This window comes from Danio rerio, chromosome 14 (genome assembly GCF_049306965.1).
Source record: "Danio rerio strain Tuebingen ecotype United States chromosome 14, GRCz12tu, whole genome shotgun sequence".
Classification (NCBI taxonomy): domain Eukaryota; kingdom Metazoa; phylum Chordata; class Actinopteri; order Cypriniformes; family Danionidae; genus Danio; species Danio rerio.
Window position 1 is genome coordinate 58080166 of NC_133189.1, and position 27335 is coordinate 58107500.

The window sequence follows — 27335 nt, forward strand, 5'->3', positions numbered from 1 at the left end:
CATTAATCAAGGCCAAGGAGAGCGAGGTCACAGACTTGTTTTGGCATTATTCGCTTGTCACGCTAAATGAAACAACGTCCAAATCATGTGAAAATGAGCTGCTCTTTGCGTACATAATACCTTTATTGGATTATTTGGTTACACTAATCTGTGAAGAATAAAAAGTCAGATTAGTTGTCGGCCCCTGGTGTTTCGGTCATCTGCATTAGTGTTTCCCTCAAGACCCGCTTAAAGAAATAATGCGCTCGCTCTGCTAACAATGTGCTTTATGTACAGCGCAAGACTAAAACACCAGGCCAAAATAATCATTATTATTAATTTTGGCAACAAAGAACAGACAGACGACCCTTTCATACAACAATAATCTGTGCAGAATATCAAATAAAGCATGAAAACAAGTCCAATATGAGGATAATTTATTTATATATTTTTTTATAATATATTTATATTTCAAATATATTTTCCAAGTGATGTGATTTTTACACAATAGTTTTAATAACTAGTTTTTAAAAGCAGCGCATGATGATGACAGCACATAATATTTGACAAGATTCTGTTCAAGACACTAGTTTTCAGCTTAAAGTGACATTTAAACGCTTAACTAAGGTAATTAGGTTAATTAGGAAAGTCATTGGACAACAGTGCTTTGTTCTGTAGCCAAAAATTGGAAAATATCATTTCTACAAGGCACTAATAATACTGACCTTTAAAAATTACTTGAAAATATTTTTTTTTTAAATAAAATGGATGTGTGTATTATTATTATTACTATTATTATTGTTATTATTATTATTATTACTATTATTATTATTATTATTATTACTATTATTATTATTATTATTACTATTATTATTATTACTATTATTATTATTACTATTATTATTACTATTATTATTATTACTATTATTATCATTATTATTATTACAATTATTATTATTATTATTATTATTATTATTATTATTATTACTATTATTATTATTATTATTATTATTATTATTATTATTATTACTATTATTATTATTATTATTATTACTATTATTATCATTATTATTATTACTATTATTATTATTACTATTATTATTATTATTATTATTATTATTATTATTATTATTACTATTATTATTATTATTATTATTACTATTATTATTATTATTATTATTATTATTATTACTATTATTATTATTATTATTATTATTATTATTATTATTATTATTACTATTATTATTATTATTATTATTACTATTATTATCATTATTATTATTACTATTATTATTATTACTATTATTATTATTATTATTATTATTATTATTATTACTATTATTATCATTATAATTATTACTATTATTATTATTACTATTATTATTATTATTATTATTATTATTATTATTATTACTATTATTATTATTATTATTATGGGGTGGCATGGTGGTTCAGTGGTTAGCACCGTGACCTCACAGCAAGATGATAGCTGGTTCGAGTCCTGGCTGGGTCAGTTGGTGTTTCTGTGTGGAGTTTGCATGTTCTCCCTGTGTTGGCGTGGGTTTCCTCCGGGTGCTCCGGTTTCCCCCAGTCCAAACACATGCGCTATAGGGGAACTGGTTAAGCTAAAATTGGCCATAGTAATGTGTGTGAATGAGTGTGTATGGATGTTTCGCAGTGATGGTTTGCAGCTGGAAGGGCATCCCCTGTGTAAAACATATGCTGGATAAGTTAGTGGTTCATTCCGCTGTGGTGACCCCTGATATATAAGGCACTCAGCTGAAGGAAAATAACTGAATGAAGTTAGTATATGCAGTATAAACACAGCTAACCTGCAGGTATACAGCATATAAAATATCTGCATAAAGGATTGGTGTTGGGAAAGTTGCCGGTTCATTCCGCTGTGGCGACCCCTGATGAATAAAGGGACTAAGCTGAAAAACAAAATGAATGAATGAATTTCTAATAACTGATTTGTTTAGTCTTTGCCATGATGACAGTGCATCATGTTTTACTGGATATTCTTCAAGATATAGTATTCAGCTTAAAGTACAATTAAAAGGTTTAATTAGGTTAATTAGGCAATATCTGTAGCCTGAAATAGGAAACTGTAATTCCTTAAAGTGGCTAATAAAGTCTTGTTTCTAGTACAAATACCTACAAATTCTGTATCATGAAGCAGTTTTTAGACAAGCAAAACATATAGGGCCCTATCATACACCTGGCGCAATGCTGTGCAAGCCGCAACGCAACTGTTGTTTGCTAGTTTCAGCTTGGCGTAAGAGTTGTTTTGAGCCATGTTGTTTAAAAAACCAAATGCATTTGCGCTCATATGTGCGCCCATAGGCGTTCTGCTCTAAAAAAGGAGGTGTGTTGAGGCGCATTGCTGGCGGGTTGCTATTATGAGAAACTATCATAGATTGTTTAATAGACCAGAACAAAGCCGGTCTAAAGTCCAGCGCAGAGCGCGTTAGTTGTGCACCTCACTTACACACTGCTTAATACACGCAGGGTGTAGAGCAATACGCAAATATCTTTACATATGAAAAAGAATTAAAATATTAAGAATATATATAGGACATAATAAGGATATATATATAGGATATAAATATAAAGGATTAAAATATTACAAAACATATTATTTTCTAGCCAACATAAATATAAAATACTTTCATGCCTTCATCATCCCGGGGGGCTTTTTTAGTTTATTCATGGCAATTTGCTTTTGTATAATGTTATTATTATTAGCAGTATTATTTATTATATCCATATTTATATTTGTTTTATTAAAAACAAGCTTAGATTTGTCCACCTGTCAGGTTTTAGACCATATGGGGCGCAGCATGTGTTTTAGGATATAACTCAGGTTTTTGAGCACACTTCATTGTTATTGTTCATTTATTCATTTGCTGGAGATTAGAACTGAATTTAGAAATAGTTTTGAAACAAATCTGTGGCGAGGGGGCGTGGCCGAGAGCCGTGGGAACGGAATGAGGCCGCTGCGTAAGTGGATGCACCTGCAGTGCGCACCTGCCTCGAATCCCAAGGAAGGAGCTCTGGACTATAAAAGGAGGAACGATGGCAGAGGAACCCGAGAGAAAACCGGGCCCGGGCATATTGTTTTACTTTTGCTTTCAGTTTGATGGCAGTCTCCGTGAGGAGCTGGCGTCCGTTTGTTTTGGTTTAGACGCCAGTCTCCGTGAGGAGCTGTCGTTCATGTTATAAATAAATAATTTAAAACTGCGTCGGTTCTCCGCCTCCTTCTTCCCGGCGGCCAAAGGGCCGTGAACTTTATTACAAAATTCAAATTAATTATGTATAGGCTAATGGATGTCTGTGCGTACAAGAAGTTTCCCTATCCACGAGAGTGAAAGTGAAAGTAGATAATGATGAGGCTCATCTCTCATTCTCGCGCTGCAGATGCTCTGTTTAACTGTTTCCTCTCTAGTGAAACGTTCAGTTTTTCTACTTACAAAGTCCGACATGTAAATAGCAAATGCGCAACTGACTCTTAAAGGGAATGAGAGATGAGACGCTGATTGGTTTATTCTCAAACCACACTCATTAAGAGAATAAGCTCAACCCTGTTAGACCATGCGCCACGGCGGATTTTTTCGTCTTTAAAATATAAAAGTGGATTCCGACACGGCCTTATTGCTTTTGCGCCCTGCGCTTTGCACATGGATCGTCAAAATAGAGCCCATAATCTTTGTTTCAGAAATAACGATAACAATAATAAAAATTTATTTTATTTCTGTTTTTGTTAGACTCAAAGCGCTACCAGGCAAAATACTAACAATAGCAGAAACAGCACAACAATAAAAAAGATGCAACAAAACAATAAATATATGAACCATTCACTCTTTTTTATTCATTTTCTTGTCGGCCTAGTCCCTATACCAATCCGGGGTCGCCACAGCTGAATGAACCGGCAACTTATCCAGCAAGTTTTTATGCAGCGGATGCCCTTACAGCTGCAACCCATATCTGGGAAACATCCATACACACATTAACACACACACACTCATACACTACGGTCAATTTAGCCTACCCAGTTTACCTGTACCGCATGTCTTTGGACTTTGGGGTTGTCGCGCGCGTTCTGATCAGCGGTGTTGTCGCGCGCGTACTCAGACCGGTGTTGTCGCGCGCCTACTGAAGAGCGGGACCGAGGGTGTGCCGCGTCGCGGGCGCACTTTTGATCATTTTGGAAGGGAACTTTCTATCCAAGACTAAAAAGGGCATGTGCACTGCACAGGTTGAGCTCTATGTGTGCACGTGCCTGTTAAAAAGCATTGAATGCAGCTCAGATTGCACTGCACCGAGTCTGCAGCCTGACCCCTCTGGTCTATTCTGTCTCTGTTTATCTAAAACTCCACATCTATAATCCTCTTAGTCTATGCTGACATTATCTTCAGCAGCTCAAACACTCTAATGGCTAATGGACAGACGGCTGCTTCTCACTCAGGGCTGCTGATTATGCTAATGAGATGGAGAGATAGGCACTAGTGGGCGGGGCTTTCCCCCTCTGATGACACGTACAAAGAGAGAATGTCAATCACAGTGTTTCACTCATCAAGTCTGATTATAACAAATAAAATTAATTCATGTTGAGCATCAGAGGCTGCTGGAGATACACACATACTGCTGACACACACACACACACTCACACACACACACACACACTCACACACACACACACACATTACAGGGTTTAAACCCCTTTTAAAAGTGATTTTTGTACAATAGGGGCCTTATAAAAGCAGATGTGAATTTTTTCCCATTGTCTAAGCGCGCGCAGCTCCAGAGGAAAGTGATTTATGGTGGTTTCAGGGTTAAAGGTGTAAACGTTTCTGAGGGGCTCCCGAACGGATTAAACGGAGCTTAGAAAGAGAAGTAATTGGAAGTAGTCGGCATCGCTACAAACAAGAACTTCTTCCCTCAGAAGCTTTAAATTTACTGTTTGAATGGCAGAAAACTCAAAGATTTTTCAATTACCAATTTCCCCCGTACTTCTCTTTTCTTTTCCTCTTATGCATTTAAATTGGATATGATCTCGGAGGAAATGGTTATCATTTTAATGACACTCTCCATTCATTAAAGACTCCAGATCTCCAGCTCTCAGGGGGAACGAGAGAGGGGGAAAGAGGGGGAGAGAGAGAGAGGGAGAGTGGGAAAAGGAGGGAGGGAGGATGGATATATGGATGGGCAGATAAATGGATGGATGGATGGATAGATATCTGGATGGGCGGATGGATACATAGGTAGAAAGATGGGTGGGTGAATGCATATATGGATGGATCGCTGGATGGATATATGGATGGATGCATTGCCGGATGGATAGGTGGATGGATAAATGGATGGATGGATGGATGGATGGTTCGACAGACGGACAGATGGATGGACTGGTGGATGGATGGGTGGATAGATGGGCAGATGGATGGATATTTAGGTTGATTGATATATAAATTATGGATGGATGAATGGATGTACATATAGTTAGACAGATGGATAGATAGATAAATAGGTAAACGGATGTAAATATATAGGTAGACTGATGGATGGATGGATGCATAGGAAAATAAGCAAATAAATGGATGGATGAAATATAGATAGATGAATGGATAGATGGATGGGAAGATGGATGGATATATAGGCAGATTGATGAGTAGATGGATGGATGGATGGATGGAGGGAGAGATGGATGGATGGACGGATGGATGGGCGGATGGATGGACGGACGGATGGGCGGATGGATAAATATTTAGGTTGATTGATAGATAAATTAATGGATAGATGGATGGATGGATGTACACATAGTTACACAGATGGATAGACAGATAAATAGGTAGATGGATGTATATATAGGTAGACTCATGGATGGATGCATAGGAAGATAGGCAAATAAATGGATAGATGAATACATAGGTAGATGGATGAATAGATTGATGGATGGGAAGATAGGTGGATGGATATATAGATCGATGAGTGGATGGATGGATAGATTGATGGATGGATGGATGGGTGGGTGGATATATAGGTTGATGGATGACTGGATGGATGGATATATAGGTACATGGATGGATAGATGGATGGATGGATAAATGGATATATAGGTTAATGGATGAATGGATGGATGGATATATGGATAGATTAATAGATGGATGGATAAATAGCTACATAAATGGATGGATGGATGGATGGATGGATGGATAGGTGAATATATAGGTTGATGGATGACTGGATGGATGGATATATAGGTAGATGGATGAATGGATGGATGTATATAAGTCGATGTATGAATGGATGGGTGGATATATAGGTAGATGGATGGATGGATGGATGGATGTTGGATGGATATATAGGTAGATGGATGGATATATAGGTAGATGGATGGATAGATGGGTGGATATTACAGGTAGATAGATGGATGGATGGATGGATGGATGGATGAATAGATATATAGGTAGATAGATTGATGGATGTATGGATATATAAGTGCATTGATGGATATATAGGATTGAAATTGAGAATCGAGAGTTAGATAAAGAGAAATAATATATACAGAGAGAGAGAGAGAGAGAGAGAGAGAGAGAGTCAGCTCTTCCTCTCGGGGTCCTGCTGTGTGGCCCTTAATCCTGTCCTGAAGAGCCGATGCAGGTTCAGGTGTGGGGAAAACTGCAACCTGACAGAAGATTTAAAGAGCTTTCTGTGCTCATTTTCTCACCAGCAGAAGCCCAGAGCTGTGTCTTTATCTCAAGCAGACTGATTAAAAACTAAAGTCAAGAACTGGGAAAACAAAACTGCAAAGATAAACCTGAAGTAAACCTTTCCCAAAATTCCCAAATAAAATAATGTACAAAACTAAAATAAAATATTTCACTAATAATATGTAGTACAGTATGTATTAACCAGCCTGATCTCACGAGAAAACGTAAGTATTTTAAGTTTTGCCAGTTTAGTGGCTAATTCGTACGAATTCGTACGATTTCAGTCGTACGAAATGATACGATTTTAAAAAGGAGGCGTGGCACCTGACCCCACCCCTAACCCCAACCGTCATTGGGGGATGAGCAAATCGTACTAAATTGTACGAATTAGATCGTACGAATTCATATGAATTAGCCACTAAATGAAAAAGTTACGAATTGCCGTGAGATTGTGTTGGTATTAAAAGACTGCAAAATATGAATTTTCATTAATAAATGCAACTAAATTTGCATATTAATAAATGCAGATGGGCGACGCAGTGCATAGCACGTTCGCCTCACAGCAAGAAAGTCGCTGGGTTGCTGGTTCGAGCCTTGGCTCAGTTGGCGTTTCTGTGTGGAGTTTGCATGTTCTCCCTGCGTTCGCATGGGTTTCCTCCGGGTGCTCCGGTTTCCCCCACAGTCCAAACACATGCGGTACAGGTGAATTGGGTAGGCTAAATTATCCGTAGTGTATGAGTGTGTGTGTGTGAATGAGTGTGTGGATGTTTCCCAGAGATGGGTTGTGGCTGGAAGGGCATCCGCTGCGTAAAATCTTGCTGTATAAGTTGGCGGTTCATTCCGCTGTGGCGACCCCGGACTAATAAAGGGACTAAGCCGACAAGAAAATGAATGAATGAATAAATGAATGAATGCAGATTCCTTGATACATTTTAAATTGGTTTGATTTGGCTGTTTTAATACACACACACACACACACACACACACACACACACACACACACACACGTATACATTATCTGCAGGTGTTACACTCAATAAATAAGAATAATAATGTAATAATAAAACTGGTTAAAATGTTCATGATATCATTCAATGCATTACAGTGTACATTACAAAGCAGAATCAGCGCAATGAAAACACTTCTATAATGAATTATGCACAAAGGCTTTAAGTGCGCATTGTAATACTGTAAGGAGGTATGATGGTGATGATGTAGATATATAATGGAATAATACAGCTCTACCTCACCCAGAGAAATGAGAATGCTTTGGCTTCAGTCTTTGTGGGCCTCATTAATTGGGTTTAATCAAAGAGAATACGAGATCAAATATCAAACATGTTCAGCTGTGGCTATACACACTCACACACACACACACACGCATACACACACTCATTGGTTTGTTCCTGTAAATTCGGCGCTCGTCTTTAGGTCTGCAAATGTGCTCTTTTGTAAATAAACCTGCTCGGCAGATTCGCGGCTCACCTCGGGCCGTGTTTTAAACGCGCAGAAGAAACAACATTTGATCAGGGACTAATCACAAATTTCACTCCACCATGCTTTTAATATTTCAAGTTCCTAAGCAATATGCAAATGAGCGGCGCATTAATCGGCGGGCGCATTAGTAAGTCGAGGCACACAGCGCGGCTCGGAGATCGGCTTTATTCATTGTGTAATTAGGACCCAAATGTTAATGAATTATGCTAATTCGGTACAATTAGCATATAATATTGAAGACAATCAACAATTAGCATATGCTATTGGAAACAATCAAAAGGGCCTCGTTCCCATATGGATCTCACAGAGCGCATGTATAGCGGAGGAGCGGAGAGGGGGGGTATAGCAGATCCTGCAGCTCAGAGCAGACATGACCTCTATAGCACACACACTTTCTCAAACAGACACACATACATACTCACATACATAGTCCATTATTCATCAGGGGTCACCACAGCGGAATGAATCGCCAACTATTCCAGCATATGTTTTACACAGCGAATGGCCTTCCAGCTGCAACCCATCACTAAGAAACACCCACACACTCACATTCACACACACATATGGCCAATTTAGTTGATCAGTTCCTCTATAGCGCATGTGTTTGGACTGTGGGGGAAACCGGAGCACCCAGAGGAAACCCACGCCAACACGGGGAGAACATGCAAACTCCACACAGAAACACCAACTGACCCAGCCGAGACTCAAACCAGAGACATTCTTGCTGTGAGGCAATTGTGCTACCCATTCCTTTTCGTGCTTACCAGCTGAACGCTTACGTCTGTGTGGACGGCTTTACCGCTGTTACCGGTTCGTCCAGTGGCTCGCCATGTATGTCGGTGGACTTGAGATGCAGAGCAGGGTTGACCACGACAACAGGGTTTGAGCAACAGGGTTTGAGCCTGAAGAAGAACGAATCCAGAAAGCAGGTAAGACAAAAACAAAAGCCAAAAAATAAAATAAACAAGTAAAATAAACAGAGTGAGAATAGGGTAAAATCTGAAAGCGTGGTGAAAATCAGCCGAGGGCTTTTCTTTTTCTGGTTTGCTTTTTAAAACACTGTTGATTGGGTGAAGTGAAGGGGGCGGGCGGGTCAAACGGTGGTTTTGAAAACACTATAGGTTGAGATTAGGAAAGGGGGTCATTCAGTCAGTCAGTCGGTCGGTCAGTTAGTCAGTCGACAGTGGCCTCTGGTGGATTTAGGTGAGAACAGCAGGCATGAAGAGCACTCATGAGAGAATTTCAAGATCTGAAAAAGCATACACAGCGGCCTCCGGTGGATTCGCAAAAGCAAAAACTGCAAAAAAAGTAACTCCTGGTACATATTTGGCGCTCTCCAGAAATGTATATAGGGGTACATATTCAGAATCAGTCTGTGTTGGTTTGTTTTAGGATGTCTATAATCTAATGTGCTCTAAAACAATTAAATTCAATTCAGCTTTATTTGTATAGCGCTTTTACAATGTAGATTGTGTCAAAGCAGCTTTACATAAATGGTCATAGTAACTGGAACAGTGTGGTTCAGGTTTTAGTGTTTAAGTTCAGTTCAGTTTAGCTCAGTTCAGCGTGATTTAATCATTACTGAGAGTTCAAACACTGAAGAGCAAATTCATCGATGCGTAGCTCTACCAATCCTGAACCATGCGAGGCAGTGGCGACAGCGGAGAGGGAAAAAAAACTTCACCTGATGGGAGTGAAGAAAAAAAACCTTGAGGGAACCAGACTCAGTTGGGCACGACCATTTTAATTTCTCCGCTGGCCAAAAGTCTTGTGAAGAGCTTCATTCGCCGTGGTTTAGGCTGGAAGATGGCCTCAGCGACAATAGTGACAATATTTGGGTTTAGAAGATATAAACCTGATATACACATCATAAGTTTGCAGTTTGTCTCTTCAACAAGATTAATCAATGGCTGTGTCTGAAACTGCATACTTCCATACTATATAGTATGCTAAAGTCAGTATGCGAGCCGAGTATTATGTTTGAATTCGTAGAATTCGAAAAACAGTATGTGAGAAGTTCCCGGATGACTTACTACTTCCGGCAAGATTCTGGAGTGTGCATCCCATGCATGTTGCGCTATCCCATGATGCCCCGCGAGCGAAAGCGACGCAAATTACGCAGGTACGTCACGTGACTATGTCAAAATGGTGGATGTAATGTAATGTATTTTTTATTTAGTGCCATGTCAGCAACCAAGGCTATCTTCATGGCAGGAATCTTTCAACAATAAATATACAATTTAAAAATCAACAAACAAAATAAAACATAAATTAAATAAGATTTTTTGTGTTAATACATGATAAAAATTCTAAAATCTTTTCGGGTGTTACTTTGTCAAAAATGTCCTTAAAAGAGTTCATTTCATTAAAAAGTTCTTCTGGAATCAGTAAAAGCAGGACAGTCCGTCAAAATGGCGGATGTAGTACATCCGAATTCCATTCATACTTTTCACATTCATACTGTATAGAACGTACTTTTCTAACGGCCGAGTAGTACGTCTAAATTCAAATGCAGAACCTGAAAAAAGTGTTGCATGCAGAACTGTTGCAAACAATTTATTTGTGTTGAATTTGTTCAACTTAATTCGTTTGTTAAATTCAGCCCAAATAAATTGTTTACAACCACTTAACGTAAAAGAATTGAGTAAATCCAAGGAATCGTCTTTGAATAAATTTTTTCAGTGTATTGAGTAGTAGGCGGTTTCGGACGCAGCCAATGTTTTTGTCACCTTATACTTTAGTTTCTCACCAAATCTTCTGACCAATTAAATGATCTCCAGTGTCTGACACAGCCCAACTCCTTCTTCTCATTGGCTGTTTATTTGAGGCGCTTGAGCTCAACCACTCGCACTGGCAGAGACATGAGAAAAACAAAACACTACTGGATGATTTTTTTAAGGGTGGAGCTATACTGTATGCCCTGCAAAAAGTGGAGATTATCCAATTAAAAATGCACATTGTAATGCACTTCACGGGACATTTAAAGGTTTTAATTCTACAGAATATATACAGTTGAAGTCAGAATTATTAGCCCCCCTAAATTATTAGATCGCTTGCTTATTTTTCCCCTAATTTCTGTTTAGCAGAGAGAAAAAAAATTTTCAACACATTTCTGCACATAATAGTGTTAATAACTCATCTCTAATCACTGATTTATTTTCTCTTTGCCATGATGACAGTAAATAATATTAGACTAGATATTCTTCAAGACACTTCTATACAGCTTAAAGTGACGTTTAAAGGCTTCACTAGGTTATTTAGGTTACCTAGGTTAATTAGGGTACACAGCAAATTCATTAGAGTTAAATTCTCGGTGTTGAAGCATTTCAAAGTAAAGTGTTGACATTATAGAGTTAGATTTTAATAAATGAATATGATAAGAGTTAGAATTGATTTGATTCAGTGTGAAATCAAGGAGTTATCTATACACTTGGTGGTGTCATTTCCAACACTCATGCAGGCCCAGTCACTGAAGAATTTTGCAGACGCCATTTTTCATGGCGTTTCAGAACAGCAACAGGTGAGTCAAACTATCTCAATATTGGCATTTTACTGACTTTCTCTAAGTAAATACATTTGTAAATATATTGTAAATATAGTGCGCTATTAAAGAGCAGCTGGACTCACGTGTGAATTAGTGCATGCAACGCTCACCAAAAATACCTTTCTAAGAAATATTTTTACCCGAGAGCTTTTCTCATTTGGAAATGGCGAAATACAGAATTTCCTGTTGGTGTTGATCGTCCTGTCTCTACAGGTTTGGTCAGTGTGTGATCAGAGCTCTTTGTTTATTCAGAGGGAAAGTTAGTCGGTATGGTCAGCAGTACTCTTTCCGTGTTTAAAGACGGACCTTAGTCAAAATGATTTCTAAGTTACTAAAGTAGGTTAATGCCACTACAATATAAGAGGCTGAAAGATCTGCTGTAAATGCTGCTGTCCGAGTGTAAACATGTCAACACCGCAATCAAACTATTTCCGTCGTGTAGTATTTACGTCGCATTTTGTAACAGGAATAACACACACAGCTTTCTGACGCTACCTGCATCTAAGTGACAGAGAAATGCAAAGGGTTTTTTCTGTTATTCGCCATGTGGTATCAAACATAGCATTAAAAATACACACTTCCAGCAGCTCCTCGCATCAAATATCTGGTTTGTCACGAGCGGCATGAATGAATTTCCTGAATGAAAGTTCCAAGCTGCAGTTAAAGTCCACCATTTAATCATTTGGCAAATAATTTGATTACTGATGTCCATGTAAACACAGTTACTGTCTTTCCCCTCTGCGTCTGTGTGTTTGTTTTGCCTCTGTGAAAATCAGTGCATGCTCAAACAGAAACTCCCATTTTTATGCAAATCTTTATGCAAACCCTTCCCTCTTCCCTCCTTTAACACTCCCCGCTAAACAGAGCTGGACACGCCCACTTTTCTGACATTTGAGGTGTGAAAACACCCTGCTGAGACAGCCTTGCTGAGTTTCTTCTTCAAAACGAAAAATAAAAACTTGACAATATAGAAAAGGCCAATAAAAATAATTTAAGAAACTATTTATAACACATACTATTAGACTAGATATTCTTCAATACACTAGTATTCAGCTTAAAGTGACATTTAAAGGCTTCACTGGGGTAATTAGGGTAACTAGGTTAATTAGTGTACACAGCAAACTCATTCAGTTAAATTCTTGGTGTTGAAGCATTTCAGAGTAAAGTGTTGACATTATAGAGTTAGATTTTAATAAATGAATATAATAAGAATTGATTTGATTCAGTGCGAAATCAAGGAGTTATCTATCCACTTGGTGGTGTTATTTCCAACATTCATGCAGCCCCAGCCACTGAAGAATTTTGCAGACGCCATTTTTCGTGGCGTTTCAGAACAGCAACTATCTTAATATTGGCATTTTACTGACTTTCTCTAAGTAAATACATTTGTAAATATATTGTAAATATAGTGCGCTATTAAAGCGCAGCTGGACTCACGTGTGAATTGGTGCATGCAACGCTCACCAAAAATACCTTTCTAAGGAATATTTTTACCCGAGAGCTTTTCTCATCTGGAAATGGTGAAATACAGAGCTGGACACGCCCACTTTTCTGACATTTGAGGTGTGAAAACACCCTGCTGAGACAGGGGGTTTCGTGGCCCTTTAACAGATAATTCAAGCCTTGCTGAGTTTCTTCTTCAAAACGAAAAATAAAAACTCGACAATAAAAAAGGCCAATAAAAATAATTTAAGAAACTATTTATAAATTATTTTTTAAAAATAAAAGAAACACGAATGAAGGCAAAAAAATCATTTTAGAGGTCGCCACAGTAGAATGAACCATCAACTATTCCAGCATATGTCTGAACTGTACTGAACTTCAACTTTTAACGTCTATGTTAGGCTGCTTTGACCTAATCTACATTGTGAAAGAGCTGTAGAAATAAAGAATAATTGAATTTAATAAGTTTTACACAGCTGATGCCCTTCCAGTCGCAACCCATAACTGGGAAACACCCATACACACTCATACACTACGGTCAGTGTAGTTGATCAGTTCCCCTATAGCGCATGTGTTTGGACTGTGGGGGAAACCGGAGCACCCGGAGGAAACCCACGCCAACAGTAGGAGAACATGCAAACTCCACACAGATACGCCAACTGACCCAGCCCAGACTCGAACCGGTGACCTTCTTGCTGTGAGGCAACAGTGCTAACCACTGAGCCACCGTGCTGCCAGTTTCTTTACCATCACATACATATTTTTACATTTCTAGATTTCCACTTAGAACTATGCTGCCTTTCTCTTTGTCTTCTTCAAGAAAAAACAAAACAAAACCGAACCCTGCACAATAAAAAAGCCCAATTAAAAGCGTTTCATTCCCGCACAATCTCCTTTGTTATTTTTTTAACAGATAATTCAAGCCTGGCTGAGTTTCCACCTCCACTATTGTGTTTCACAGCTTGACCCGAGCCATAAAATCCCCATAATGCATCCATCAGGCGTTCTGCAGCAATCAGGCCTGCTGTGGTATTTCCTCTCCGTCCAGGTGTGTCTCCGTCCAGCCTGCAGTCATCGGCCCGTCCAGGAGCCCACCGCGGACCCCATTTGGATCTTATTAAAGTGCGAGGCGGGGCCAGACCCGGGTTCAGCGGCCCCCAGGGGCCCGCACACTGTCTGAGCTCATTTGCAGAGTGTCCTTTCCCACTGACAGCCTTCTAATTCGCATTTGAATTTAGGTCACATTGATCTGGGCCTGCGTCCAGAGCCGGGCTCCCAGCGGATCACACACACACACACACACACACACACTCACACACCCGCAGCTCTTTTCTGGACACGGATGGAGGACGAGCGCCTGCTACACCAGCGGCCGACTCTAGAGGGCCCGCAGAGAGATGAAGAGCTCCAGATGTTCAGCAGGTCACTGAGTTATAGATGGAGACGTGTGTGTGTGTGTGTGTGTGTGTGTGTGTGTGTGTGTGTGTGTGTGTGTCTGTATGATATATAAAGCTGACTTCATACATAAAGAATACAGTTTGCAACTTGTCAACTTTAGCTAAAACATGAGGCAGGCTGTTTTCCACTGTAGAATCTGAATGCATGTCAAATAAAACATTATAATAAAAGAAAAGACAATAGGGGATTCCTAAAAAAAACACTACATTAAAACGCATTTCATAAAGCTTCTGCATACTTTTATTATTTATTTATTTATTTTGAGAAATGCATTATACACTCTATTAAATGCACTGCTGGACTGTTGAATGCATGCAAAATAATAAAAAAATAACAATAAGAGAAAAGAAAATTGTGATTCCTAAAAAAAAAAAAAATCACATATACTAAATGCATTGTGTCCTAGGAATGCATTAATGCAATAATCAAACAAAAGCACAAATTTTCAACATACAATGCTTTTTTATAATGTTTCTGCATGCTTTTATTTATTTATCTATCTATTTATTTATTTATTTATTTATTTATTTATTTATTTATTTATTTATTTATTTATTTATTTATTTATTTATTTATTTATTTATTTATTTATTTATTTATTTATTTGATTGTTTGTTTGTTTGTTTATCTATTTATTTATTTATTTATTTAGAGAAATGCATTATACACTCTAATAATAAATGCATTGCTGGGCTGTTGGACAACCCCAAGGTTGGGTTATTTGATGTGTTGGTCTGTGTTATATAAAGCTGACTATATTCATAAAGAATAATTCATAATTTCAGCTAGTGGTATTTAGTTGAAACATGAGGCAGGCTGTTTTCCACTGTAGAATCTGAATATACACTACCGGTTTTACTTGCTAGTTTGTTTGTTTTTTCATTATTTATTTTTATTTTTTCTGATCATCGGCATTTATTAAATGCAAAAAAAGTCAAATAGTTAATCTATTTATATATAATATTTATAACAATTTTAAATAACTGCTTTCTTATTGTATGTAGTTTTTAAATTAAATAATAATGCATTATTTTTATTACTTTTATTACTATTACCATTAATAACAACAACAATAACAACAATAATAATAATAATAATTGATATTAGAGTGATTTCTGAAGGATGATGTCACTGAAGACTCGAGTAATGGAGCTGAAAATTGATCTTTAAACTCACTGGAATAAATTATTAATATAAATTAGAATCTACTTTTGAACAGTTATTTTAAACCTAATTAATAAATGAAAAAATAAATACACAAATAAATAAATAAATGAAAATGAATAATAAACATGCATTCATATATTATTGCTCAGCTTAAGAGAGTTGGCAAGAGAGGCAGCAGATAATCTAATAAAAGGGCGCCACAACTTGTTAAAAGTCTTTAAAGAACCAGTAGGTTTTCTTCCAATTTAATGCAAGTAAACACTTTTCTATCCATCCATCAAAAGAGGGTGGAGAGACATGTTTACACTTTAAACGGATGAGATGTCTTGCTAATAAATAGTAAAAGCTTAAGCCTTTAAGCTGTTAGTATCTACTGCAAACCCAAAAATGGCCAGCAGTGGATTTGTATCCAGATCTCCAAAATCTTTTAAGATTTTAAACATTTTAATCCAATAATCAAATATTTTAGGGCATTCCCACAACGTGGATGAGATCCGCTGGTGATCGCTTGCATCTATTACATGCATCACTGACAGAGGGGTCAGCTCAAGTGTATTTGTAAAGCACTGTTCAAAGTGATTATTGCTTCAAAGCAGCTTTATAGAAGGTGCACATTATTGCATAACAGTCAAATCAGAAATATTAAGGTTATTAGTTACCATAACTTACTAATAACTTCAATTAACTAGTAAATAATAGCTTAGATTATAGCCCCGCTTTCCCCCACAGTCTAAACACATGCGCTATAGGGGGATTGATTAACTAAACTGGCCGTAGTGTATGAGTGTATGTGAGAATGAATGTGTAAGGGTGTTTCCCAATGCTGGGTTGAGGCTGGAAGGGCATCCGCTGTGTAAAACATATGCTGGAATAGTTGGTGGTTCATTCCGCAGTGGTGACCCCTGATAAATAAAGGACTCAGCTGAAGGAGAATGACTGAATGAAGTTAGTATATGCAGTATAAACACAGCTAACCTGCAGGTATACAGCATATAAAATATCTGCATAAAGGATAAATGAAGGAGGCAGATCCCAATCTCTTTCCCCCCCTGGATAATTCAGCGCACAGACGGCTCTGCGAGCTTCGCCTTTGTATCTATTACCATTTTTGTGCTTTTCTCATGAAATCTGCAGATCCGCAGGAGGCTCTGACCTCAGCAGCGCGGATGTCTGGCATTCCTGGAGAACTCAATTAATCACAGCATTTAAAATAAATAAATTAAGGCCGTCGTGTAGCAGCGCAGAAGCAGCTGCATCCTTACAAGTGCCCCTGAGAGACCAAATTAAGCCACAGAAATGTATATCTAATACACCGGCCCACTAATGATGCCCGTTAAAAGAGCGGCTATGTAGGCACAGCTTAAAAATTACACGGGTCATTACGGCAAATTGAAACCAAGATTTATCTGCTGCCAGAGAGCCGCATAATTTGTTTTACCTGGTAATCACAGAAGCCGTATAATTAAAGCTGAAAACAGAAAGAGGACGGGCGACAACCAGCGCTGTAAAGAGTTATCAATACTCGGGTTACTGTAATTGAGGATTTTTATGCATCAGGAACTGTACTTTACTGACTAGTGTAAATGGGCGGCGTTACGGTGCATTTGTGTTGTTTTACTTTTACAGCTCTATTTTCCCTGCAGTCACTACTATATGTTATTATTTTCTTATCAACACTCTAAAATAATTAGTAAATCAGCAGTTTTCATTACTTTGTGATTCTGCTTTCTCCATTCATTTATGATTTTAAATTGCATTATTAAAACTATTATTAGGGGTTTTTTGCATCAGTAATTGGACTTTAAAAAGCTAAAGGTGTGTCATACTTGAGTGCATTTTACTGTGCTTTTCCCTGCAGTCACGACTTTATTTTGTGTCTTATCAACACTGTCAAATTATCAGTAAATTAATAGTTTTCATTACTTTGTCATTCTCTCTAATTTATTCATGATTTTGAATTGCATTAGTATTAATTTTTTGCATTAGGAAATTACTGCATTTTAGTATGGTATTGCTTTGTTTACTGTACTAACTTTGCATCAGAAATTGCACGTTAAGTAGCTTAAAGTAAAGTCTAATTTGACTTTCACTTGAGTGCGTTTTCGGAGTGGTATTGGTAGCTTTACTGCACTATTTTCCCTGCAGTCACTGCTTTATATGTTTATTTTCTTGTCAACACTGTAAAATGATCAGTAAATTGGCAGCTTTTATTATTTTGTGACTAATGATTTTATTTTTTATGTATTTATAATTTTGAATTGCACTATTATTAGTTTTTAGTGCATCAGGAGGGAATTGCGCTTTACTGAGTAGCTTAAAAGTGTGTGTTGTTACTTTTACTTGAGTGCATTTTAGTATTTGTACTTTTTACTGCACTATTATTCATGTCATCATTTGTTTTGGTAATCACAGAAGCCGTATAATTAAGGCTGAAAACAGAAAGAGGACGGGTGACAACCAGCGCTGTAAAGAATTATCAATACTCGGGTTACTGTAATTGAGGAGTTTTATGCATCAGGAATTGTACTTTACAGAGTGGCTTAAAAGTGTGTATTTTTACTTTTACTTAAACCATTTTAGTGCTGTATTTAATGGTACATTTAATGCACTATTTTCCCTGCAGTCTCTATTTTATATGTTTGTGGTTGTTGTTTTTTTATTTATTTATGATTTTGAATTACATTATTATTATTATTATTATTATTATTATTATTATTATTAGTTTTATGCATTAGGAATTGTACTTTACTGAGTAGCTTAAAAAGTTTTACTTTAATCATTTTAGTGTGGTATTGGTAGCTTTACTGCACTATTTTCCCTGCAGTCACTGCTTTATTTGTTTATTTTTTTCTTGTCAATACTGTAAAAAAATCAGTAAATTAGTGGTTTTCATTATTTTGTGACAGATGATCTTATTTAAGTTTTTATAAAAAAGTGTGTCCTCTATGTTTACTTCTACTTATTTTAGTGTGGTGTTGATACTTTCACTTGACTCTTTTCCCCGCAGTCACTTCTTTATGCGTTTATTTTCGTCTCAACACTGTAAAATAATCAGCAAATTAGTAGTTTTCATTTCTTTGTGATTCTTTTTTTTCAATTTATGTATGACTTGCAATTGTACTATTTTTTTGTGTACTTTAAGTACTTTTAAAGGTGTGAATTTATACTTTTATATGAGTTTTTTTAGTGTTTCCCAGATGTGGGTTGCTGCTGTGTAAAATATATGCTGGAATAGTTGGCGGTTCATTCTGCTGTGGCGACCTCTGATAAATAAAGGGACTAAGCTGAAGGAAAATAAATGCATTTGTAGTGTGGTATTGGTTCTTTTATTGCACTAGAATGAAAAAAAATTATGCTTTGACTTAATAACAATAAATAAAAATCACTATGTTTGCATTTTTTTCTCAACACACATAGCTTAACTTTGGTTTAAACTTTTAGATTTAATTTAATCAAATTTAAATTGTGATCAAGAAAGAAATGTACATGCACACAAAGTAAAAGTATTGTTATAACCATTCATTTTTTACTTTGGTAAAATGTAGATTTTTATTTTGGATTTCACCAGTTTTACCTTTAAACAAGGTATAGTTTTGTTAACTTTTGTTAGTTTAGTTATGTTTTTATAAAATAAATTATAGGTGGGCACTGATTATTTTTTTATCTAGATTAATCTCACTGTAATCTTGGAATTAATCTAGATTAAAATGGCTCATTTGAACTCTGCAGAAGGCGTTCAGAATATGTGTGCTACCCAAATACTGACTAAGTGAGAGTACATCTGCATCACAGAAGAAGGTCAATACACTGGAGTAATTGTCACATGTGTACTTAAATATTTTACTCTACTTGCACTTTTGGCAAGTACTTTGAGTATACTTTTTCAGTGCTCTTTCCACCCTTGATGGAAAGAAAGGACAGTAAACCTGAGACACTAGAGAAAGACTTTAAAAAAAGAGAGATGAACACAGTAAATGTTTCCGCTGTAAATCTGAAGGAGCGTTATTGTGGAAAACAGGGGGTTTTCCTGCACTGATGACACTGAGCTTGATCATTCTCCAGTGCAACAAAGACCCAATCCAAGCCAAATATCGCATTCCCTGACTTACACTGACTAAAAAGCTGAATTTCCATCAGCTATAATGAACAGAAAAACAGACAGCGGTTCTGTTGAGCACTGAGCAGACGTAAAACAGCAACCGGACACGTTCTCAAACTCCAACTCCATATGAAAAACAAATGTTTACTTGTAAATGCACCACAAACCACACTGCAACAAAAAAACATGCGCTTCTTACATCTCTCTAGTCTAAAAACTCTTAAATCAAGAAACATGTTTAGAGAAATACAAAATATTAAGCTGTTTTCAGAAATCATGAGACAAAATGAAGTGTTTAATATATTAATATAAGTAATTTAATATAATATATATATATATATATATATATATATATATATATATATATATATATATATATATATATATATATATATATATAATATAATTAATATATTATAATTAATATAATATAATATAATATAATATAATATAATATAATATAAGAAAATTTTATATAATTAATATAATATAATTAATATATTATAATATATAATATAATTAAAATAAAGTAATTAAAATATTATAATATAATATAAAATAATAAAAATATTATATAATAAAAATAATATAATATAATATATTATAAAATAATAAAAATATTATATAACAAAAATAACATAATATAATATAATATAATATAATACATAAAATCGTATCATATCATATAATTTATATAATTAATATAATATAATATAATATAATGAATTATGATATAATATAATATAATAAAATATAATAAAATATAATATAATATAATATAGTATAATATAACATAACATAATATGATAAAATATAATAAAATATAATATAATATAATATAGTATAATATAACATAACATAATATAATATAATATAATATAATATAATATAACATAACATAATATAATATAATATAATATAATATAATATAATATAATATAATATAATATAATATAATATAATATAATATAATATAATGAATTATGATATAATATAATATAATATAATATAATATAATATAATATAATATAATATGATATAATTTTTTTGCTTGTCTATAAAATGCTTTTTGATTTTAACATAATTGCACAAGAAACAACCATTTAATTTTTTATTTTTTGCAGTAAATGTAAAAATGTGTCTGGTTAAAGCACCAAACATCTGCATTTTAATAGATTTGTATTTATTTATTTATTTAATTTCCTCACCCAATAAATGCCTTTCAACATCATTAACTTTATTACGCCGGACACACTCCTGTTGCAAAAACAATTCAGCATATAATCATCTGCGGTGCAGGTCCCCAGCGAGTGAGTAAAATCCTCCTCCTCTTTTTTTTTTTCCTGGCAATTAGAGCGAGCGCAGATGCATCTCTCGCACAGCACAAACGAGATGCAGCAGATAATGTGATTACTCAGTCATTACATATTGGAGTGCATTCATTACAGGCGAAGACCAAAAAAATCTGGGCATTGTTGACAACGCCTGTGCAATGCCCAAGATGCACAAGGTTGAGCAAAAAACATAATGTCCATAATTTAATGTCGGCGGTTCAAGGCGAGATTTCAAATGCATGCAATTAATTCATTATGCAAAGCCAATTCTGATGGGATGCGAGGTTGTCGTTAAAAAACACACACTCACACACACACACACACACACACACAGGAGGTACAGGGATGTTTGTTTTGCTGATGAAATGGTAATGTGTGAACGCAGACAATGACAGCAGGTCCCTTTGGTGGGTAAACAGGTTACAAAGACGGTAAATGTTTCTAGCAGCCACCTGCAGAACGTTCATTAAAGCCATCCAGAATGGTTTTGGGCTTATCGTTAATATGGCAAAAGTTGTTAACGCAATGATGATCATAATCTAGGACATTATAATCCTATAATGGGGCTTAGAGGAGTGAAGAACGCACTACAGCCAAATGACTCTGCCGAGAATCAGGACTACCCAAGGCTGCCGTAAAAAGAGCAGCTGATGAAACCCTGCCAGATACACTCGTTTAAGAGAGATTTAAATTAATATATGAGAAAAGTTGGTCAATGCATGAATCATTGTGTTATTAACTGCACAAACTTCAAGGCCTGATATGATTTAGACTGGATAAAAATAATGCTCGTTTCTTCCTTCATTCATTTTTGGACTATATTTTGTGCTTGTCCAGAAAATGCATTTTGATTTAAGAATTTGTAGATATTTGCACAAGAAACAAGCATTGTTTTTGCAGTGAAAAGTAAAAACGTGTCTGGTTAAAGCACCAAACAGCTGCATTGTATTAGATTTGTATTTATTTATTCATTTTCACCCAATAAATGCCTTTTAACATCTTTAACTTTATTACACCGGACACATTCTTGCTGCAAAAACAATTTAATTTTATTTTATTTTATGTGTTAAGGTTTCAGCTCTTATACATTCAAATTGGTTATTTATTTATTTATTTATTTATTTATTTATTTATTTTATTTATATTTTTATTCATTTATTTTTATTTATATTTTTATTCATTTATATATTTTTTTATTTATACTATTTATATGTTTTATTTATTTATATTTTATTTATTTATTTATATTTTTATTTATTAACATCTTTTACATATTTTTATATTTATTTATTTATTTAAGCAGTTACATTTTTATTTATATTGATTAATTATTGTATAATTATATATTTATTTTTTATTTATCTATATATTTTTTATTTATATTTATTTATATTTTTATTCATTTATATAGTTTATTTATTTATACTTTATTTATATAATGTTTTATTTATTTATATTTTATTTATTTATATTATTTATTTATTTATATTTTTATTTAATTACATCTTTTACATATTTTTATATTTATTTATTTATGCAGTTACATTTTTATTTATGTATATGAATTAATAATTCTTTATTTATATTTTATTCATTTATATATTTTTATTTATATGTATTTATATTTTTATTCATTTATACTTTATTTATTTATATTATTTATTTATTTATATTTTTATTTATTTAAATCTTTTACATATTTTTATATTTATTTATTTAAATAAAATTTTTATTTATTTTTATTTTTATTTCAGCTCCTATACACTACACATTTTGTATACTCCTATTTCCTATACTCCTATATTTTTATAGTAAATAGTGCTGTCACCTCAAAGCAAGAAGTTCGCTGCGTCGCTGGTTTGAGCCTCGGCTCAGTTGGCGTTTCTGTGTGGAGTTTGCATGTTCTCCCTGCGTTCGTATGGGTTTCCCTCAGGTGCTCCAGTTTCCCCCACAGTCCACAGACATGCAGTACAGGTGAATTGGGTAGGCTAAATTGTCCGTAGCGTATGAGTGTGTGTCAATAAGTGTGTTTCCCAGAGATGGGTTGCGGCTGGAAGGGAATCCCCTGCATAAAAATGTGCTTGATAAGTTGGCGGTTCATTCCGCTGTGGTGACCCCGGATTAATAAAGGGACAAAGCCGACAAGAAAATGAGTGAATGATGAGTGGAAATTAAGTGTGTTTTTCCTACAAACAGACTAAATAATCTGACACTGGGGTAAGCAACATGCTTGTTTTTACGTTTTAATAATGTTATTTTGCTTACCTTATCGGCATGTTTTGAGTAAACCACTTCCTGTTGACTCGTTATTTCTGAAAGCAACACAATATTTTAGCTCATCTCCAAAGTGCTTCTTGATTTAAGATTTTTCTCTACATGTTTGGACTGAAACTCAGCGTCATCGTGCAGTGTATCCCACAGCAGTGCATTATTGAGCAGGAGCGGAGCAGATGTTGATTATTTCAGCACTATATTCAAATGGGAATGCAATTTCATTCAGCAATTTACTGCAATATGTTAATGCGGAAAGAAAGAGCGGATTAATCCCTAAATGTATTCAGTCAAATGAAATGAAATAACATATATTTGAAAGTGTAATTTTTAACACACCTTATTATTTCAATCCCGGTAATTGAAACTGCAATCCCGGGCAACTTGTGTTAAATTAACGCGTGGCAAACGGCACCTTTGCTTTGCCAAGCTTGAGCGAGTTCCTGCATGAATTGAATTTAATTATTCCTGTGGCCCGATATATTATTAATCATCTATATTGATTTCTGAACTCCCTAGCTGCCTGTGGATATGCAAATACGAGCGTTGGCAATATCATTTGCATGGAAGCCCATTATTATTTTATAAGTAAATTTTAATGTGGACTCAATTAAAAGTCAGCGAGTGGAACAGTTGAATTGGCTGAAGGTATAGTTTCAATTAGTGCAGATCAAACTCAGACACACACACACACACACACACACACACACACACACACACACACACACACACACACACTGATCTGCAGAGAGATCCAGATGGAGAAACGGCAGTCTTTACTGGGTTATTTTCTTCCACAGGTCTCAGTGAAATGAATCAGGTGAGTTGATCATTCAGACTCTCTCAAATCAGACTCTGAAGTAAACTATAATTGAGATGTGATTAAATGTTGTAGCTCCTTTCATTGATTGATCAGAAGAATCGTTAAACAGAAGCCCTGTCAATGATTCACTTTAGAAAAGACTGATTATTATTGATGAATATACTCCATACAAGAGTAACTACAGTTTATGATAACATAACCCTTTTCTGCATATGTTAACATGCATATAATCAGAACAAACATTTAAAGATTCTTATAAAGTGAGTTTAAAATCAGAGCTGGAGAGTAACAGTGTTTTAGTACATTAACAGTGAGTCTTCTGCTACTGATTTACTTTCACTGATTCAAATGACCAGTTCAAAGTAAGTCTCCAGTTACTGAATCAAATGACCAGTTCAAATCGAGTCTAAATGTTACTGATTTAAATGTCCAGTTTAAAGGGAGTCTTAATTTATTGATTCAAATGAGCAGTTCAAAGTGAGTCTCCAGTTACTGAATCAAATGACCAGTTCAAATCTTGTCTCCAGTTACTGATTCAAATGTCCAGTTTAAAGTGAGTCTCAATTTATTGATTCAAATGACCAGTTCAAAGTGAGTCGCCAGTTACTGATTCAGTGATTCAAATGACCAGTTCAACGTGAGTTTCCAGTTACTGATTCAGTGATTCAAATCACCAGTTCAAAGTGAGTCTCCAGTTACTGATTCAAATGACCAGTTCAAAGTGAGTCTCCAGTTACTGAATCAAATGACCAGTTCAAAGTAAGTCTCCAGTTACTGATTCAAATGACCAGTTCAAAGTGAGTCTTCAGTTACTGATTCAAATGACCAGTTCAAAGTGAGTCTCAAGCTACTGATTCAGTGATTCAAATGACCAGTTCAACGGGAGTCTCCAGTTACTGATTCAGTGATTCAAATCACCAGTTCAAAGTGAGTCTCCAGTTACTGATTCAAATGACCAGTTCAAAGAGAGTCTCTAGTTACTGATTCGGTGATTCAAATGACCAGTTCAAAGTGAGTCTCAAGCTACTGATTCAGTGATTCAAATGACCAGTTCAATGTGAGTCTCCAGTTACTGATTCAGTGAATCAAATCACCAGTTCAAAGTGAGTCTCCAGTTACTGATTCAAATCACCAGTTCAAAGTGAGTCTCTAGTTACTGATTCAAATCACCAGTTCAAAGTGAGTCTCTAGTTACTGATTCAAATGACCAGTTCAAAGTGAGTCTCTAGTTACTGATTCAAATGACCAGTTCAAAGTGAGTCTCTAGTTACTGATTCAAATGACCAGTTCAAAGTGAGTCTCCAGCTACTGGTTTACTAATTCATAATAGTTGATTCTCTTATTCAAATAATGTGATTCATTTCAAATTCAGAATTATTAGCCCAGTCGTTCAGGAAAATTAGCAATCCTGTATATTATTCCCCCAATTTCTCTTTAATGGAGAGATTTTTTTATAAGCCTTTATTTTGATGGACCCTTAAACACATTTTGTTGACTTCAGTTGCATTGCTCCTACATTCCAACTAATTCTCATTAGATTATCAGTAGACTGTTAGGTTGGGGTATTGTGAGTTGACATGTCCTGACAAAGTTTCTTATAGTCAGTTAAATGAAGGAGCAGTATCAGCAGATATTAAGCAGACAGTGAGTCTACTAATACTCAACTGAGAAGTAATGAGCATGCTGCAATGCAACCTTAAGTCAACCAAATGTCCAATAGGGACCATCAAAATAAAAGTCTTACCAATTTTTCCAACACATTTCTAATCAACAGTTTTGATCATTTCTAATAGCTGATTTTTTTTTTCTCTTTGCCATGATGAGAGCACATAATAATAGACTAGATATTCTTCAAGACACTAGTGTTCAGCTGAAAGTGACATGTAAAGGCTTCACTAGAGTAATTAGGGTAAAGTTAGGGTAATTAGGCAAGTCATCGTATGACAGTGGTTTGTTCTGGAGACAATAAAACACTAATATTGCTGAAGGGGTGAATAATATTGAGCTTAAAATGACTTTAAAACTATTAAAAACTGCTTTTATTCTAGCTGAAATAAAACAAATAAGATTTTCTCCAGAAGAAGAAATATTATAGAAAATAATGTGAAGCATTCCTTCCTCCATTAAAAATGACTTGAGAAATATTTGACAGAATAAATGCAGCACATGAGGGTGAATCATTTTCAGTTGAGCATGCAGCGGTGCAGCGGTGTGTTTCAGTCACAGATAACTGTCCACAGATTAAAACACAGTTCCTGCTGATCTTTCTCTGACAGGTCAATGTGTGCACAGCTTTATTTCCCCGTTTCCGACCTTCTTCACACGTTTTCTCTCTGTCATATTAAACTCAGTGTCTTCTTTTTCTCTCACTCACTTTATTACCAAGCGTTCAGGTCAGCAGGAGATCATTTCACGATCATTTTCTTTTTAATTCCAGAATAATTCATGACTAAAACAATGAAGTTCCCTGCAGCGGGGTTACAGTCGACTCTAATGGAGGATTTAACATTTCTGCTCCCCGAAGAGTTTAACTATTACAGATGAGTCTCTTTTATTCAGTATAAATTGAGGAAAACACTCATGTGAAATTATAAAATATGTGAATATCATTACAAATTAATAAATATATATCATAATTATAAATATATATAGTGTAATATTCCTCATTTGTTTTTAAAATGTTTTCTCTGTTTATATGAAATATTTATTTATTTATTAAAGGGAATCACACATGATAACACTAATACATTTTATAACAATACTGCAAATAGCTTCACATTTAATAAATAGTTTAAAAACCTATATTTACCCAAAGGTGTAGCATTATTTTTTTATCATTAATTTGACACAAATTTAAAATTTAAAATCATGAATATACACTCACCGGCCACTTTATTAGGTACACCTGTCCAACTGCTCATTAACGCACATTTGTAATCAGCCAATCACATGGCAGCAGCTCAATGCATTTCGGCATGTAGACATGGTCAAGAGGATCTGCTGCAGTTCA

At 35.1% G+C, this 27335-nt stretch overlaps 1 long non-coding RNA gene across 3 annotated transcripts in view; it reads right to left on the bottom strand.

Annotated features, from left to right (window-relative positions):
* The window catches only part of LOC141377621 (uncharacterized), a 60200-nt gene that overhangs the window by 27704 nt on the left and 5161 nt on the right, over nt 1-27335 (bottom strand). Inside the window, exons 3-4 of one of the 3 annotated variants that reach the window (XR_012390050.1) lie at nt 8951-9088; nt 4711-6664 (exon numbers count right to left, since the gene is read on the bottom strand). This is a non-coding gene — a long non-coding RNA (uncharacterized lncRNA). Of the gene's footprint in view, nt 1-4710; nt 6665-8950; nt 9089-23496; nt 23544-27335 lie in introns of those variants that run through there. The other 2 variants (XR_012390048.1, XR_012390049.1) reach the window with 2 other exon arrangements.